At 32.9% G+C, this 20,696-nt stretch overlaps 1 long non-coding RNA gene across 1 annotated transcript in view; it reads right to left on the bottom strand.

Annotated features, from left to right (window-relative positions):
• The window catches only part of LOC111085059, a 60,832-nt gene extending 46,138 nt beyond the window's left edge, over positions 1-14,694 (bottom strand). Inside the window, exon 1 of the long non-coding RNA XR_002609918.1 lies at positions 14,467-14,694. This is a non-coding gene — a long non-coding RNA (uncharacterized LOC111085059). The remainder of the gene's footprint in view (positions 1-14,466) is intronic.
• Positions 14,695-20,696: the final 6,002 nt, after the last annotated feature.

The raw sequence follows: 20,696 nt of genomic DNA, 5'->3' as shown, positions 1-20,696 counted from the left end.
TGCGATGTGTACGAGAATATAGCCTTTTTGGCTAATAAAGAAATTTCGTTTGAAGCATTGAGACGTGATACATTTGGTGGAAACTGCAATGTTTAGTTTACATCTCATTAATATATTGTTTTCCTGTGCTATTCGTCTTTGTTTTGTTCTTCGCTTATTAATCAGAAATCTGTGATCTTGCAGATAGTTTTTAACTACCTGGCATTTAGCAATATTCTTGAATACCACACATCTTCATAAAGAGCCTGCTTGTTTTGTCTGTTGTAGAAGTGTAATTCGCATAGCTATTAAATAATAGTTTCCTTGCTCTTTGAAAACATAGCTTGTGTTATATAATGGAAAACAGTAGGTTTATCTTGTTAAGATAAGTATTTACTATAACATACAAAACATCAGGTTTCTCTTGTTAAGATAAGTATTTATTATAATATACAAAACATCAGGTTTATCTTGTTAAGATAAAAATGTTCTAACACACAAACAGCAGGGTTCTCGTGTCAAGATAATGATATATACGTATAATTAAAGGACGACAAGAGACCTGCTGATTCATCTAGGCTGTCTCATTGTTACGTTTTGAAATTTTAAATGGTCTGAAATTGAGTTAACTGATAATTTAAATTTAGTAGTTAAATTGTACTTTGGATTTAGTAGTTAAATATATGCCGACATATTAGTCAATTTACGATATTTGCCAACAAGATCGATACACACCGTTTTCGTTTTAAACACAGATACGTTTTAATATACACACAACCATACAATTTACAGTAACAATTATTACATAGATTTATAAACAAAAAGTTCACAAACTTGCAAACAATATAAAGTTTTCTTTCTAGTCTGGAACCTCCTTGATATCTTATCTAGGGTTAACGATGAGCGAGTTAATTACGAGTTGATGTAGATACGATTCGCTGGGAAGCTAGTCAGCTTTGTACGTTCAAAATTTATAAATATTCCTGGACAAATATCTTAAGTTTTCCGATTGATAAGCGTTATAAAAATCACAGGTATAGTTTTCGAAGTTTATAGCACACTGATTATAGCGAAATACTAATAGACACTCTCTTGGTGCGTCGTGTTGGTTATATTTATAGGCGTGGGAAGATTTTTCTAGAAAATTCAGATTACGCAACAATGCAATTAAGTGTTTATGTACATACATATATTGTTGATTCTTACTCTCGAGAATCTTCTACAACTTTGGAGAAGAAGCGGGAGTTTCGCAATACATATTTAACACTATAAACTACGCATGTTTTAAAATATAAACTTAATCTAAATAAACGTTGATAGTAAAATAGATATATAATAATAATAAATTCGTTACATAACGGAGTGTTTCAATAAACATCGAAATATTGTATTTATAACTAAGTTCTAAATATAATGAGATTCCAACTGTAGTAAATATTGTTTGTCTAATATTGGTTGGTAATTCCTATTTCAACATGTACTTAAGCTTTTTATAGGGATAATGATAACATCGTTTACACAAGAATTATGATGTTTTTTGTTTTTTTTAATACTACTAGTTAATAATACTTGAAAAAGTGGATATTCCGTTTGAAACTATGTCATCTCAGTGAAATTGTTTGACACCATTGCTTTGGTTTTTGAGTTATCATTTAATAAAAATAAGCAACGGAAAGAAGAATAAGAAATTCAAACTTTTTGCTATAATATTTACAGATATTCCCAGAACATGTGACTCAGTCATTATATATATATATTGTTGTAAAACGAACACTGTATAGTATTGTAAAGTTCTGATGACCTATTGAGGAGATATTTAGAATATCATTTCGATGAACAATTCCTACATAGGCAGTGCTACCGCCTGCCTGATATTATTATCATTAATCGTGACGTTCACATTGTCCTTCAGGAGCACTCTAGTTTTAAGAAAAGTTTTCGTTTATGATAGGATTACTTTGCGTAAATGAACGAGTTTCGAGTCATTTGTGTTTACCATAAATGATAAAATGAAGAGCGTTGGTAAAAATAAACGTATTTAACAAAGTTTTAAAAACAAAAAAGCTGTTAACGATAAATTAACGTTAAAAATTTACCACTAAAAGTTATTACTAACAGAATAAACACGCCCCGGAAAAAGAATTCATTATTTCTGCAAAGCGTATATTTATATTTATCTGATCGATCCTACGATTGAGTCATGTTCGTTTATTCGCGCTATAATACCTACAAACAACGTAAAAACGTACAAATCTCTAAGCTCCCTGGGTTACGAATAAAATGCTTCCATCTTCATCTTCTTGCTGATTTGTACACACTCTTATAGTTTACTCGATATAACTGATCAGAGATATGTTAATCAAAAAACCTTTACAACAGCAGTGTTCTTTAATACGTTAAATAGTACTTTTAAAATCTGGATCTAAACATTGCATGTTTTCGATCTTAAATTTAAAAGAGGAGTACCAAATCCACATAATTCAAAAGAAAATTGGTCTCGAACATTTCTACCTAATATGAAATAATTCCAAAAAACAATTTCGGGTATTTATTCTTTCAAAACTATATAAAAGCGTTTTCTCCAATGCAATTTTCTATGACCGGTTAAAAAAAATTAAATCATTAATAAAGAAAAGATTTATGGATAACAATGTTTTCAACTCAATTTAATAGACCCCAGCATTCAAAACGAATAAAACGTTTTCAAGTTTATTCAAAACTTTATACGAGATTCCTTACAATAAACGTAAATGCATAAGAAATACAAATACTATGTGTAATAAAATGTTTTTTTTTTAATGTCTAACGTATTTTCACATCACTGTTAACAAAATTAGACATGATAAATTAACTAAGATGATTTTAACCGCATTACTTTCAATAATGAAAGATGGAATTCATTTTTTTAAATCATAAACTGCATACTGGAGAAACACTGATCGAAAATTCTTCCACAACATTATGCAGCAAATATTTAATAGAACTACAAGTTAGATTATTTATATCAATTTGTTTTTAAAGGACGCGTCTAATGATCTTCTGAGCTTTTTTGGTTAGGGGGCGCTCGACTCACAATCTGTGGGTCGCGGGTTCTAATCCCCGTCCCACCAAACATGCTCGCCCTTTCAATCGTGGGTGCGTTATAATGTTACGGTCAATCCCACTATTCATTGGTAAAAGAGTAGCCCAAGAGTTGGCGGTGGGCGATGAAGACTAGTTAACTTCCCTCTAGTCTTACACTGCTCAATTAGGGACGGCTAGCGCTGATAGCCCACGTGTAGCTTTGCGCGAAATTCAAAAAATAAGCAATCTGAGTTTTTTCTAAAAATACTGATTATATTTAGGCGACACTTATTCATTTGTTATGGAATAAATTGATATAATTATTCAAATATTCTACCAACACCTTTTATTTCATTACTGAATGAAACAAAACAACAGTGAATGAGTTTTAGCAATACTTAAAAAAAGTACTTAAGTTACTGACTCATATTTATAGCTGTACTAGCGCAACCATGAATAAATTATCTTCGCGTAAGTAAAAAAGTAAAAAAAAAGACAGTTGTCCTTTTCGTACCTAAAACTCATATTTGACGTTGTACTAATGGTCAGTATCCTTCTGTCTGTTAATAGGGTAGTGTAACTAAAGAACAGACGTCAAACCAGACAGAAACTGTTAATTAAATAGTAGGAACAGGATTACATAGGGTACAATACGTCCCTTTGTAGGCATCTCATCTAAATCCTTTCCTTCTCTTAGCTATACTAGGATAAGCTATATGTTCTGAGTGGTATGTAATTAGCCATAGCCAGATGAATGATCAGAGACTGATCAATACTGGTGATATAGTAGGAGGGAAAAACGCTGGCGATAACACCAAGGCTTGTAGAAGCTTGATGAAATGACAATCTGCAAACTAACTGTTTGGTTGGGATATGTTTGGTCGATGCACGTGCTGATACCCACACACACACACACACAATATACATATAGTAATATAAAGTACAGGTTATTAGTGAGGTTTCTTGCTTATACACAACAGGGTTTTTTACACAGTGTGATATCTTATACACAGTCTAGTGTACTAACAGACTAACACTACAAACCACACATATATGTACTTATATATAAATATATAGATACACATGATTATGAAGATAACGTGTTACTCTCAACTTAGTGTAAATACGCCATAAATAAGTCAATTGCCACTAAATATGCAATACATCTTGTCCTGAGTTGTTTCCATGTGCTGGAACTACTACTTTCAGTTTAATATACTAGATATTTAAGTCTTGTGTTTTGCTCTATCTTATCTCAAATGGAATTGACTTGTTTATCCCTTATGTTTTCATTAGTGTTTGTTTTAGTCAGTAAAGTAAGCAAACGTGTAGACCAATTATTGGATGGATGGTTCTTATATGGTAAGCCGGAAAGATACAAGAAACGACAGAAAACATTATTGAAAAAACATATATAGCTATTGTACTTACAGATGAATGACAGTAATTACAAAATATATATATATCGATAATGCATCTTATCACGTGTTATGGGAAGTGTAGAAAGAAATCTGACAGAAGAGTTGAGTCACACTGATGCTAAAACAAAGCTATGGAAACAGAGCTGCAGGAAATAGGGGCTGTGCCCGATTTAATATTAAAGGAGACTATATTAATACACATAACTAATAATAGAATTGTTTAACGTTGATCGTTAAAGTAAACAAGGAAATATCAACTGATGTCCTTAGAGCTGTCTCTCGTTGGAAAGTAGAATCCATTAAACAGCAACTGAGTACATTATAGTGAAACGACTTTGGAGCCTCGACATGTCGTTACAGTCCATGTCATCAAGTTTGGTCATGCTTTATCTGAAAACCATGCATCTTGGCAATAACCGTGCAGCGTAGTTTCTATTGTATAAAGCTCCGTTGTAAGGTTTTAATTTCATAGTGTATTCCTTCTCCCTGTATATGTTCTATGATCCATATTCTGTTAGACGATTTCAACAATTTCAACAATTCCATCGCATGGATATCTTTAGGCGCTGTGTCAAGCGACTAGACAGAAAAATCTTCGATTAGAGTAGAATGAATACCCGTTTCATTCTCCATATACTAGAAGTGTGTGACGATTGAACTGATATTTAATGGAAGCAGTTTTTAATGCACATGATTTGTGTGTTGCTTTTTCATAGAAAAAATTTTTCTTTTCTTGATAACGCTGCGTACTGATGCCTGTGGTTCGTGGATGGCTTTTGCCACTGGCCTTTATATTTATGGATTTAGTCTGTTATAAAACGTCATACTTTGCTTATCATGGCTGGAGTACGACTTGTTACAGGTCTCTTTCTGGATGGGCGTGGTACCCTTAATTCATCCATATTATTTTGTTTTTTAATTACTATAAGTACAAAGAATATCTCTAGCTTAGAAATCTATATCCATGATCTGAACACATCCTTATGATCTGAGTATATGAATATTTTGGATCAAAAATAAGTTTTGCATACAGTTTCCGAAAACGATCAATTTTTAATGGCATTACTTTACCCGCGATCGCAAAACAATGCCAATATGTATAGTTTTGAAACATGCTGTTTCACCTGTACTTTATATCAGCTGTGGCTGTTACATGACTTGCTGGCCAAAACCTCAGTAATGTATAAGATAAACCTTTACAATGAGTGTTCCAAAAAACTGAGTGTGTTATTCACTACAGTTTGAATTGTCGTTCATTTAATGGATGTTTCTTTTAAAAGTTTATTTTTGTAATAGTGATTTGAATATTTTTGTTAAGCTCTGCCGTAATCAGATATGACATAGCACGATACACGTGACAAGTAGGAAGGTTACATTTGTGAAATAAACTTCAACAGACCTTTAGAAAACCGCGTAATAATTTGAAAGGTAGATTAAGCTGCAAACATAAATCAGTCAGTACTTACATGCAACTAGATCCATGAAAAACGTGCATAGCATTGACCTAATTTCGTATAAACTGTTCTGTAGCGAAATAATATTCTAGTTTGGAGTATGATCAGTCTTCACTGTGACCATAGGATTAATCCATATGAATGAGTTTTTCTTCGATACCTGTGCTATTTCTCCACTTTTAGGAAATGAAATACTCTGATTAACTAAATAAATGTATATAAAAATAATTAATGATATGTAGAACATGACATGCATATTTATAAAGTAGTACTTATGTTTGTTCATCATATACGATATTTTTATAAATTTATATACTATAAAATATATGAATGTATTCAATCTTCAAAGTTTACTTTAAAAGATTTTAGTTTTTGCATGTATAGAAACTCGATACTAAAAGCTAATTTTTTTCAGACTTTGATATAATTTCGTAAGTATGAAATGGGAGTGAATTTTGTATTCTTGTGCTAAATATGATTCTTAATATTTCATATTTTTAAGCAGTAAACGACGAAAAGTCATAATAAATTTAAAGAGAATCTACTCAGATGTTGTTAAATGAAAGAAAAAAAATTTCGAAATCAGTAGAATGATATCAGTGATAACCACAGTAGTACTAAAACATAATTAAGTTAAAACGCATGTTTACATGAAATAATAAAGCAATTAAACATAATGATCTTTTATTCTGTCACTTCACATTTGCGGGTCGTAAGTTCGAATCCGAGTACCGAACATACTCACCCTTACAGCCAACATTTTAAGCCTTATTTGTCTTTTAACTAACATGATATTATAATCGAATTAAATAATATTAAACAGTACTTGTTTTATACATTGTTAAATAGACTAAAAGCTCAAAACTAACATAATATTACAACCGAATTAAACATTATTAAACAACGCTTACCTTATATCCTGGTTAATAGTCTAAAGATTCATGATTTATGAAATATTATATGTTTAAATAGAAGTATTCAAGGTGTTACATAACTTATTGCACAAATGAATAAACTCAAATACTTACTGATGTATGATAGTTCTACAGATACTGCTCAAATTGTTTATATTTATCGCTTATGGTATGCCCCCCAGTGACACAGCGGTATGTCTGCGGACTTACAACGCTAGAAACCGGGTTTCGATACCCGTGGTTGGCAGAGCACAGATAGACCTTGTGTAGATTTGTGCATAATTAAAAAACAAACAAACAAACGCTTATGGTATAATATAAATTCTACACAATATTTCTGTCTGATCTTTCACGATAAGAGCCCCTTGTCCCTTGCAATGATTTAATCTATGAACATGTTTGTCGGGGATGGTTTAACCATGTTAGAGATATTCACACATAATTCATTGGCTAAAGCACAAAAGGTTATTTGATCATCTCCTTGCAAGAGTACCATTTCAATCCTTTTCTTGTGTTTCATACGTTGTCATTGTAAACAATCTGAAAACAAAAGTTCGAAACCATTTCTACATTTCTCCAGTGACTTTTATGACATAATAGACATACAAAGATCATACACTTTTTGGTGAGGTTAATTCGTCATCTGAACTACAGTTATTGTTTTCTAGAATCTTACTTTAACTTTAATATCATACACTTACAACCGTTGTATTCTTAGTGTTTTGTTTTGTAGGGGACGCTTTGGAATAAGTGAACTAGTCCTAACATTCTTCAGGATAAAGCGTTTAACAGCATCATCTCGAAGAAGGCTGAAGCCGAAACGTTGGTAAAATATTTACAAAATTAGCTATTTATTCATGAGCTTTTCGTTTCAGCATTTACTAAGTTATATAACTAGTGACAACTACCTCCTCTCTCTGATATAGATCTATAACTTCTCATGAGTGCGTTACCTTATGACGTTGTAATGTTTGTTTGTTTCTTTGCACAAACTTACACAATAAAATAAACTATTTGTGCTGTGCCCACGACGAGTATCGAAATTCGATTATTAGCGTTACAAGTTCGCAGACTTACCGCTGAGCCACGAGTGGGCAGCGTAGTAATGAACATATATATTTTGTCATAATGAAAGGAATATTAAAAAATTGAGCATTAAAAATTTTAGATTATCTTAATCAACCTCCTCAAAAGAACTAATAATTTAAAACTTTTACATTTACTCTTTTGGTTTTTGTAAAAAGCAAACAATAAAAAAAATATATATCAAATAAAGTATCTTCTATACTCATGTATGGAGATGTCACTAAATAAGAAATAGCCAAAGATGGCGAATATTTTTTGTTTCTTTTAATTATAATTCAGAATGGATGTAAAAAAAAATCATATTTTACTTCAAAAGAAAAGGAATAACAAGTTTACGTATAAGCTGAGTTAAAAAAAGAGGAGCCATTTGCCGATATGAGTCGTTACTTGTATTTGATATTAATAATCTAAACATCATTTATAATGGAGAAAAATCAAAATATTAGCTTTTTTTATAATACCTCGTGCGATCTTTACTTCATACTGTTCTTTCTTCATGCATGAGCAAAATACACACACACTTTTCTTTAAGACCAGTCTAGTGAATGGACAGTTGAAGTGATTTATTGGGATGTTTTTTCTTCACGATTCTATTGACTCCATCACGATTGATTTCGACCTTAGACCTAAGTTGTACTAGCTCTCATATTTCATTTCAACCAGTATGATTTGAGTTCGAACGCTATGTGGCATTTGAGGCACTTAGTTTGCAGTTGTAAGTTTAAGTTTATATTGCTTTGCAAGACTGTTTATTTGCAAGGTTTGTAGTGTTACAATTCCAGTTCGTGTTTAGTTTTTAACAAGCTTATAATTGGTTTAGTAATATTATAGTGTTCATTTTCAGCGGATGGATATATAGAAATCAAAATTCGAAAAATATTTTGGCAACGTACCTTTGTGTTACAAAATATATGAACCGAGATAAAGCAACATTTGAAAAAAAAATATTTGATTGGTATAGATAAATTTAAACTTTTTTATATCGTTGTTCATTTTACTGTCTATCAAAAGTTTCGGTTACAACTGTTTCAACGTTGAAGATGTTACGTAGGCCCGGCATGGCCAGGTGGTTAGGGTGCTCGACTCGCAATCTGAGGTTCGTGGGTTCGAATCCCCGTCCCACCAAACATACTAGCCCTTTCAGCCCTGGGGGCGTTATAATGTGATGGTCAGTCGTTGGTAAAAGAGTAGCTCAAGAGTTGGCGGTGGGTGGTGATAACTAGCCCTCGTGTAGCTTTGCGCGAAATTCAAAACAAACATTTTACGTAAGTTCTAGAATCAGTTTTTGAGTTAAATCAAGCAAATAAAAGCAAATAATTATACAATATTGTAGATTCACTTTATTGTGGTTTGAAAAATATGAGCTATTATGAATATTTACGAGCTGTACTATTTTTCATGGATGCACACTGACTATAGACGTCATAATATAACGTTACATTTGCAGTTCTGAAAGTATATTGTGTTTACCGCAGTTGGCTTTGAAAACAATTATCTTTTGTCAGCACGTAAATCTTTAGAGCCAGTGTACAAAACGATAAAGTAAGTGTAAATAGGGCTGAATTGCACAAAAGTAGAGAAACACTCTTTTGTTTCCCGTAACGTAGGCAAACTGAAATTTGTTCTTTCATCTTATATGGATTCCTAACTTTTTTTCTCGAATTCATGAATAAAATGTGTTTCTGTAAGGAAATTAGCATATTAATCGCAGAAGCTCTTTATTAAAAGGGACGAAATGTTAAAGTTACTAACACATACCCAAGGTGTGTACAAACACAGAATACAGGTTATTCGTTTGAAATTAAACGTTTTCTTGTTCGTTCTAACGCGAAAGTTTTGACAATAGTCTAATTAGTTCATTTAACCGTAAAAATGCCGGCAAGATAATAAACGGTGAAGAGGAAGCACAGAGGGCTCTGTACACTGGCTCTAAGGGGAAAACATTTGCAACGTGCCCGCCAGGGCGATGCTTTAAAGTAGTTTTAGCGGAGGATGGTGGTACCAACACAATGAATTCTTTCTATGTCTTTAAGCTATTCATACAGGGTGAATTTTTAAAGCAAATACAAAACGCTTTTATTGAAGATGGGGGGGGGGGAGCTACTGATGACTAATAGGCCTATCATGAAGTGTAAGTGTTATGGGCCTTTAGACAGTTCTACTGTAAGATAGAAGCGGCTTGCAAAAGTGTTGACAATGACACAGCCTATTGTTTAATTTTATCCCGCGTTTTCTTCACAGGTATCCAATAATTCTTTCAGGGCAATATTTTTATTGGTTGTTATAAAACAAAATCCTTCTATGAAAATGCTCAATACAATACTCAGGGAATTTGCTGTTGTAATAAGGCATCACAAGGTGTTATTGACGAGCAGGACAAGTTCGTGTAAACAAACCGTCGCGTGAAGAGTCTTTTTTTCCATCACAGTGTCGACAAACAAAATAACCCAGGATTTGAGCTATTTAAAGGGCGTTCTATACAAAGATTTGTATCATACATATTTGAACAACTATCAAATTTGAATTTGTTTGGCCAAACATACCTCTCAAATACCTACCATTTTTGCTAATGGTATAGTGAAAATAACATGGCCAATATTTAAGAGCAAAAATTCACACATACATGGAAGGGTTAGGATGCTTTACATTTTAAAATAATATTGCTCGTTTTCGATTATCATTATTCAATAACTTTGTATTAATGTCAGTTACAAATTACTAAAATGAGGAAAAAAATAAGTTTATGTTTATAGCTCGCCTACCATAGGTGCGGGCTTAGAATATATATATTTATGTATTCGGTTTCCACAGCTTTGCATGCTCCAGAAAAGAACTGAAAGAGATTAGAAAGTGTATGTAAATCCTCTTACAGATTATGTTGGAGTTGACACATTAAGCCTACTTACATAGCACTAAATTCAATGGAAAGTGCCACGAAACTGCAGATGTGAATGAACATTAATTAACTGCAAAATTATCTGAACGCTTCAAAATGAAACCCCATCTTAATTGTATCTGGACTGACATATAAGCGCGTTGTTTAGCGAGAAATTATTATTAGAAATTATTAGCGAGTTTTCATACTTGTTTTCGTAAATATGAATCCATAAGTTATTCCTAACCATAACAGATAAACATATTAACGTCTTCAAATTATATTTCTATTTGAAAGATCTTGAGGATTATACTTGTGTACTGCATATTGTGCGTATGGATATTTAAACATGACAGTTTTTTTTGTATTTATTTATAATTCTAAAAAAAAGCTACATGTTATGAGAATGAAATTGCGATTGAGTATAAAAAAACGCTGTGTTTTCTCACGATTAGCAAAGGCTTATAAAATCAGTGAGTCAAAAACTTTGGATCACATTTTAAAACTAAAGAGATGCTGTTTACGTCACTTCTCCATGCACAAGTCATAGCTTTGTTGCAAATAGTGTATATTGCGTCACGATTATTAGCATTGTATAATGAGCTTTTAAATACCTTTTCTAATCATGTATTTATAGGTGAGTGTGTACTTAAAGCTGATTGAGCTTTCAGTAGATTTTATGTACTAGTTATGAACAACTTTTATTCACCAAAAATTGCAAAGTTTGTTAGGAGAACGATTATTACTAAATAAATTATTTTTTGCTTGAAGTTAAGCACAAAGCAACACAATGGGCTATCTGTACTCTGCCCGCCACGGGTATCGAAACACGGATTTTAGCGTTGTAAGTCCGCAGACATACTGCTGTGCTACTGAAGGGGGCACTATTTTTTGATAAACCCACATAAATGATGTTCAATATTAGTATTTAACCCTAACAATTTAAATTTATTTTCAGATTTCCTGTACAGCTGTAGTCTAGAAACGTATTATTTTACCGCTATAACTGTTTTCTAGAAGAGCCAAATTACGTAGGAAAGCTTTCTAATTACACAAATACACTGTATTATACAATTATTAATAGATAACTAGTACTGTATTTGTAAAATTCTAACTATAATAAGCCATAAACCACTGTTGTAAAATCAACTCACGTAATTCTAAAAAAGGTATATGTTATGAGAATAAAACTGCATTTCATGACTCGTAAATTTTATAACTCTTAGTGACCATCATTTTAACCAAAGAGTATTTATTTTCTCCACATATGAATAAAAAAACATTCGAGATGACACTATTAATTATGTCAGATAACTTTATAGAAACGTCAATCTGGTTTATGTTTTGATAAGATTAATTTTTCTACTTGGACTCAGTTGGTTGATTTTTTTTATGAAACAAATTAATTTATAAGCTCATCGAAGGCATTAAACTTTTCGTATAATATATAATCCTTGAAGGTTGTTTTAATTTTCTGCTTTTACATACATGGGTAGGAACTGGCTATGGAAACTCTCTGCTTAAATTATGAATGATGGATCTCAAATATACAAGACGAAACACTTTTCGCTCAAGTTTGTAATTTCTATTTGAAAGAGACCACACATTTTCTAACTGAGTGCTTTGACCGAATTTTCCTGGATGAAGTGTCCATTATGGTAATGTTTTAATGATGCGATCTTGCCTGCTGTGTTATTAAACCTGACATTCCTACAGAAGAATGGCTTCTTCGAAATATTAACGCTTAAGCTTCCCCTCATGGAGTGATTTCTACTGGTAGCACTATAGGATAAATTGTATAATACGCGTTAATATCCATCAGATGTCTAGAATAATAAGCGAAGATACGGGCTGGTAATACATTATTTGAAGATGATGAACAAGCAAGACTGATGATGAATTTGCCTGTTGTCTTGAATGTGGTGAAGTATAGATGACAATGTATATATTCCTTAAAGCGTGTAATAAAAGACGAAACATTACTTGCATGTGGCTAAAAGTAGCATGAATAGCAAGAACATGAGCTATTCGGGCGGGTGGTCTTTTTCGTCTATATTTCATCATGCAAGAAAGGGGTCGTTTTTGCCTAACTCACATCTACAAAAGCGTCGAATAATTGAATCATGGCTACAGCAAATGAAAATATATTGTCCTAGGTTTGACTATGAAACATGTAGAAAGACATTTAATTTCTTGAAATTATTAAAAAATAAATATAAATGTATTTGGAACTTTAATGCTTCTTGGACGATGCTTATTTTATTGTTATTGTTTTGATTACTTTATGCATAAAACTTTTGTTTTTATGTTGTAACATTGAACACTTCGAAGGTTATTTATATTACAAAATAGAAATTTATAATATAAAAATATTCACGATTGTTCGTAAACATTTATTAATTGAATCAAACAGTATTAATATTTGTATTTTAACCCTTATCCGCATAAAGGGGAGCCTTTTTAGACTCCCAGCTTATATCATCGGTGATACTTAACGTTTATGTTTCTTTTTGAGGTATGACCTTTTGTGACTTTGTTCGTTGACCCAAGCCCCATCATGAGTGCATCGAAACGACCTCGATTAATGACAGTCGAAATGGCAGTAAAGGCAACACTAGAAGAAGGCCTAGAATCGGACAGTGATGAGTCTGACAGTAATATTAGTGAAGTGAATAAAAAACCTATAACCCGAGCGCTTTCGAAAGGTGGACCTTTCTTCTTTAGTACAAACTATAAATACTTCTTGAACCTACGTGTTTTTCTAACATCATGACGGTAATATCAGCGACTCAGAGGAAGTTCAAAATAATTAAGCTATGCTTATAGAAAAAAATTAAATTTGAAACTAAAGATAATCTTGAGAACAATGCAAAAGATTCTGGTGATGAAACTGCAGGAAATGAGTTTGAGGACAACGAAAGTAGTGATGAAGATGAAGTTACCATCAATAATAATAGTAATTGTACTTTGCAAAACACCTACAAGTCAACGTCCGGTTACATCTGGCAAGCAAAGACCAGAAAACAATGTAAGGAGACAATGGGACTGAAAGAGGATGAAAAGGTACAAAACATACAGGACACGCTAAATATGTTTCTGATTACTGAGATGAAATAAACGATTGTAAGATTTACAAATCGGAAAGCACATAATGCATATGAAAAATGGAACTGTGAAGATAGTGATAAAAAAAGGAAAGACATAGATGAAATAGAACTCGAGGCATTGATATGGTTACTTATATATGCAGGTGTGTTGCGTTCAGCAAACGAAGACATTAGAGAGATGTGGAACATGTAGTACTCTGGTCAAACAATATTCAGCATTACAGTGGGATTGGGGTGCTTTCAAAATATCTTGAGGTTTCTACACTTTGATGATTTTCAAAATAGGTCTGATCGTAGGAGTACCAACAAATTGACGCTGTTTAGAGATATGCTTACTCATTTTCAAGGCACATTACAGAGGCCATACAAGCCTGGAGCAAATTTGACAGTTAGTGTTATTTCGTGGTTGTTGTCATTTAAGGCAGTACATGCCACCAAAACCTGGAAAGTATGGAATCAAATGGTAGTTTTGCTGCAAGTCAGACAATGCTTAGACATTTATCTTGGTGAACAAGAAAGCCAACATGCAACAAAGAATATTGGTGAATAAGTGATAACACAACTTACACAGTCTTATAGTGGTTCTGGATGGAGTGTTACCATGGGCAATTATTTCTACGAGTGTACTCGTTGGAAAGGAAATGCTCCAGCATAACCTGACCATTGTTGGCACCATCAAGAAAAATAAATCAGAGATTCCTAAGAATTTTCAACCATCAAAACAGAGATCAACTGATTCATCAGTGTTTGGATTTTATAATAATCTTACTCTGGTCTCCTGTGTTTCCAATAAGAACAAGTCTGTTGTTTTCATCTCATCTGTTCATTACACTGTAAGCAAAATCAAAGTTAAGTTAAAAAAACAACATAAAGGACAATGTTATAAGGATATAATGTATCGCTAGTTCGAACAAAGATAATTTTCTAATTTTATTTATTTTAAAGGGTAATTTTATGCCTGAATTAGTCATTAAGACATTTTTTAAGCTGGTATTGAGTCTCTATTGATGTTCCATACACAATAAAACATATTAAAATATTCACTGTGTCCTTCAGGATAAATTTTGAATAGGGGTCCAAAGAGACCCCCTTGTGCAGATTGAGTTGTATTTACCCTTGTGCGGATGAGGGTTAAATCATGGTTCATCAACCTTATCTACTGAAGAGTAACCTCACTTACAGCTAAAAGTTTGAAGACAGCTTAAATGGGTAGTGAAAGAAACTTTATTACAAATGTACAACGTTTCGACAAGCTATATCATCATCAGCTTGTCGAAACGCTGAATATTTGTTATAAAGTTTATTTCACTACCCATTCAAGCCGTTTCCAAACTTTATCTTCTAAACATTGGTTTTTCATCATCAAATTTGCTTGGAACTTGCCCCTTTAAGATTTCTGATGTCTTTCATTTTTTCCTATTTCCAGCAGATGTCGTAAAAACTTTTCATTTGCTTTTAAGGATGAGTTCACTACTCCAGCTTATACAGACAAGAATAAACCATTGTAGAAAGAAAAAAAGCCTTTAAATTAGTAATTCGCGTGCATTGTAATCTAAATATAAATCAAATCACGTATCATAAAACGATCAATAAATAAGTGGCTTCTGTACGGATTCCTCTGTGACATGCCCATGGTGTCATTTTGAGCCAGTCATGACTCTTAATGAAAAACTTTATACATACACATTCTACTTTCTTATGTTGAAGTAAAGTCGAGGAACTCAAGAGAAAATCACCTTCCATAATGTTTTTGTGTCGTGCCGCAGCTCTAACAAATGCCGTAGCTGTGTGTTTATTACTAGAGTTTTCTTCTATATAATTTTCTGTCACGTGCATTGCATTTACTGGGCCATTGCAGTATCTGGTCAATTGACGGGTTTTCCTTTTCAACGAAGTGTTTCAAATAATAACATGCATAATTTAGATAGGTTCGCTGAAGTTTAGTATAGGTTGGTTGTTTATTTGAATTGCTAATTAAGCATTCGATGCGGTCCCCGAATTTAATTAGTTACATCAAGACACGAAAACAAACTCACTGCACTAGAGATTGTTTTCAGGAGATATTAACCAATTTTATGCTTCTTTTCGAGAGCAACCGGAGAAACTTTATTAACCTAATGCTAATGTGACAAAATTTGGCACGACTTTTGTATCCAGTTTCAACACTGGAATACATATAAATAAAATACATCACACATTATCCACATCCAGTTTTAGCTTGTCGTATATATTCGTGAGAATCTCCAACTGGCACTTCGCCAGCATTTTGTATGAATTCAGTATATCAAATATAAAAATTGCAAGACTTTCAGAAGTAGTCATTATATACAAGCTACACAAAAACAAAAACAAAATCAAATGCTAATGTTTTTATCGATTTTTTTTTATCACCTAAATAGTAAACTTTGAGAAGAAAAGAAAGGGTATGCTCAGTCTTCGAACCTGTTATATGTCATTGTAATAGACCAGTTTTGTGTAACTCATTCCTTACCAGTAGATCTGGAGCATGAAGAACGTAACAATACTTCTTATAATAGTGATCTACGGCTTACGTGTATGATGTTTGGTAATCTTATTTAACGGTATTCACTTTCGGTAACTTACATTACTGTAGGCACTTAAGTTATAAGTAATGGTCATTTAAGTATTTCATGTTGCTCCAAGGTTGAAGTTTTTCGTCACCAAAAGTACGATTATTTTCATTACCGAGTTCATTACCTCTGAGTTAGATCGGTATCGGATAACTCTATCCTTAATTATTAACCATCAAATAGAATAGACCATCTGTAAATTCATAATTACTTAATAATGTCAAGTTTAATTAATTTCAAAAATTTGTGTGACATCAAACAATGGTGTAATTATTATATTGCGGGAAGTATGACCGTAAAACACACATATTTATAACACGTTTAGCTCACACAAATCTGCTTCTCTATATCATGAAAAATTCTAGTAACAATTTATGTAGTGTGTACAAAGAATACAGTTACTGGACTCAACTTTATTCATTTCCTAGGAATAAAGCAAAGAAAAAGCAGGAAGCCCATGAATTGTATGTAGCCTTCACACTAAACTGTTTGTTTGTAATTAAGCACAAAGCTACACAATGGGCTATCTGTGCTCTGCTCACCACGGGTATCGAAACCTGAATGCTAGTATTGTAAGTCCGCAGACATACCGCTGTGCCACTGGGGTGTCTTCACTCTAAACGTTATTGAGATTGGAATTTTAAACAATATTTAGTAACAACGCCAAATCCACGTTATATATATATATATATTCAAAGCTAGAAAGAAAATTTGTGAAAACCAACGAAGATACCCAACAGATTTTGGAGCATCTTAAACTTCTAAAACCCAGTATTGAATGAGTTAAATATACCCAAATTTAAAACGCAATATATATACATATTGATATAATAAAGAAATAAGTTATGTTTTGAAATGCTCTAGTATATTTGTCTCTCGTTTATTAGCTTTGTTTAACCACAATTAAAAGTAGACACCGTAGGATGTGTCATTGGGAACTCAGAAGTTCAGACTGTAACTGAGAATAATCGTACCTCGTTTATCGTTAAGCAAACCCAGAAGGTTTCAGTGTAATCGTTGTTTTACGTTTTCATTTGTTTGTTTTTATCTTGAAAGTTTAGCAAGATATATCGCTGCAAATTATTACTTTTAACATGAAAGAATGAAGTGAATCAAGGGCAATTCATTAATAATCATTCCCTTACTGCGTCACGTTTCCTAAACGTGGCCAGTTAAATCGTTACAAAGACATTTAGAGTATTGAAGGAGTGTTCATTACATTTTATCTAGTGAGACATTATATTTCTTTGTTTTGTATTAGGGCTATCTTAACTACGCTAATACTTAGCGCCTGGAAGATTGAAGGAAAAAAAAAAGAAAAAGGCTACTGCAGTAAAGAATGGTCGTGTAAAGGAAACAATGTCAATAAAAAACTGTGGAAGATAAATGATGAACGAAAGGTAGTGAAAAACAAAGGTCTTCAAAATTACGCCTTAGAAAAAAAAATCAGTAAGTCCAATGTTTTGACTAGATGTAATATTTTTCCCCATTATGATACCTGTGCAATTTTTTCAAATGTCATGATTGCTTATAGTATTTTTTCATATACTTGATTTTTGTTTAGTTACTTTCACTTAATATTAAAATAATATATCATTATTTATTGTAGATAAATATATCAGTTTTCTTTTTTCCCATTTTACTTATTATTATTTCTTTCTGGGGCTGTATCCAATAGTTATATGAAAGAGTTAAAGATGAAAATCAAACTATAATACTATCCAATTTGATACCCGCTAGAGAGCCCCAATGCTGAAACTTAGATACTGATTTTGAAGGATCCATAGATATCAGTGCCAGTAATAACGTAAATCCGTGATTCCTGTCCTGAAAGTTTTTTAAAAACTTTGATCTTCATATAGGAACCAACATTTTTAAATACAAAAAACATAAAAAATCTTCGGTTTTAGTACGTGGCAGCTTAAAAGCGACTTACTAGCAGTAAATAGCTAAGGAGATGACTTTTGAGTACGTGAAAAATGTTGGACTCGAACCCGCGACATACTTAAGTTCGATTATCACACATGTATACTTCTATTTGTTTCTCAATACAAAAAGAAAACAAAAACGACTGTGGAATAAAGAACAATGTTGTTGAGATATTGTTAACAATGTTGATATATTAAATAAGAAGCCCCCCAGTGGCACAGCGGTATATCTGCGGACTTACAACGTTAGAAACCGGGTTTCGATACACGTGGTGGGCAGAGAACAGATAGCCCTTTCTGTAGCTTTGTGCTTAACTACAAACAAACAAACTTAGATTCTGTATCGTTATTAAAACAGTTGAGTAAAGCAACAATCTTTTCACAAGGTTTTTTGTATTCTAAGCACTTTATTCTACAATTTTTCACAATATAGAATAGTATATTTGGACATTTTGAAGGACTAAATTGTAGATTTGAGCATTTCAACATCAGCTATCTTGGTCAATAACAAAATACTTTATCAAATTACCCTACAAGTAACAATTAGATCGTGGTCTTCCATATGCTATGACGTATTTTGTATCCAAATGCTTTTATAAAAATTCAAAATAATAGGCTTAATTGGTAAGCATTTTGTGTGTTCATATGTCCAAGAGAGTTTGACAATTACTGTAAAGCTCTTTGTTTGGTGTGTTGAATTTCGCGCAAAGCTACACGAGGGCTATCTGCGCTAGCCGTCCCTAACTTAGTAGTTAGATAGAAGGAAGCTAGTTTTCACCAGCCAACTCTTGGGTTTTTCTTTTACCAACGACCGTCACATTATAACGCCCCCACGGCTGAAAGGGCGAACATGTTTGGTGGGACGGGGATTCGAACCTGCGACCCTCAGATTGCGAGTCAAGCGCCCTAACCACCTGGCCATGCCGGGCCGAAGAAGCTTTTTGTTTTCAGATTTATCATTCTGATATGACATGGTGATGATGATGATAATGTGCTTAACTCAGCACTTTTAGAAGAACACACTGTCTACAGGAACGGTCATGTTGTTGTTCCTAGGAGTAATAGTATGTAATAGATCTGAAACGTTACCCCTAGTTACCATATATTTATACATACCAGGTTAACTTTTTTTTATCTTCTTCAGTGCTGTTTAGTAAGGAAAGATTTTACACCAACACAAGAATATGGGAGAATTCAAGAGATAATTACTCTTCAAAGTTTTATTATAAATTGTTGTTGTTGTTGTTTATTATTAAGCACAAAGCTACACAAATGACTGTCTGTGCTCTGCCCACCACCGGTATCGAAACCCGGTTTCTAGCGGTGTAAGTCCGCAGGCATACCGCTGTGCCACTGGGGGGCTTTATTATAAATATATATATATGTTACAGTTGACACATGTCACGTGTACGAATCCAGTCACTTAACATGCTTACCATTTCAGCTGTGGGGGTGTTATAATGAAATGGTCAATCTCACTTTTCGTTGGTAAATAGTAACCCAAAAGTTGGCGGTGGGTTGTGTTTACTAGTTGCCTTTAGTCTATCACTTCAAAATTAGAGGCGGCTAGCGCAGGTAGCAATCGAATAGCTTTGGTCGAATTGCTCGACTCTGCATGTGTTCTTGTACATTTCATATTATCAAGAATTTTAAACATTTACCACGAGCGCCATCTATGCCTCACATATTTTATATTCCTATTTAACCAAAAGTTTCATTATGTCTGATATATTATTCTGTTTCGATATAGTCGCGCATTATCCATATTTTAAAATCTAAGTGATGTACTCTTTTTTTCTTTCCTTTTCTTTTATACAATTTGTGAAAGTAGTTTCGAACATAATTATATATATATTTCTTCCAGGGAAAGAAAATCAACAGAATGTGTGAATAGTTGAAGAAAAAAAAAACATCAAGAAGACCGTATGAGTAAGATTCACTGGAAAAAATTACATAAGTATACTTTCTATGTGAAGATATAGGATTCAAACCGATACTTCACCAGTGGTTCTTTAAAACTGAGCAAATCTTATTTCTGCACTTCTTTTTTCTATTGTAAAGCATCTAGTCCTAGTTAAGGCTATGAATGTTGTGCTGTGTGTACATGTGTAAACTAAACTAGTGATAGAGGTGTTACTTTGAAAAGTGCTCTGTGCACATGTGGAACACTATGTAAAATGTTTTTTTTTTACATGTACACATCCTATTTGAAAATGTAATCGACTTACCATTAATAAAGTTTTTTTTATTGAAGCTGTTATAAATTATCACCCTTTTT

This window comes from Limulus polyphemus, unplaced genomic scaffold (assembly GCF_000517525.1).
Source record: "Limulus polyphemus unplaced genomic scaffold, Limulus_polyphemus-2.1.2 Scaffold218, whole genome shotgun sequence".
In the NCBI taxonomy this organism is placed as follows: domain Eukaryota; kingdom Metazoa; phylum Arthropoda; class Merostomata; order Xiphosura; family Limulidae; genus Limulus; species Limulus polyphemus.
The sequence above is the reverse complement of the archived record's forward strand: the minus strand, read 5'-3'. Positions and strand labels throughout refer to the sequence as shown.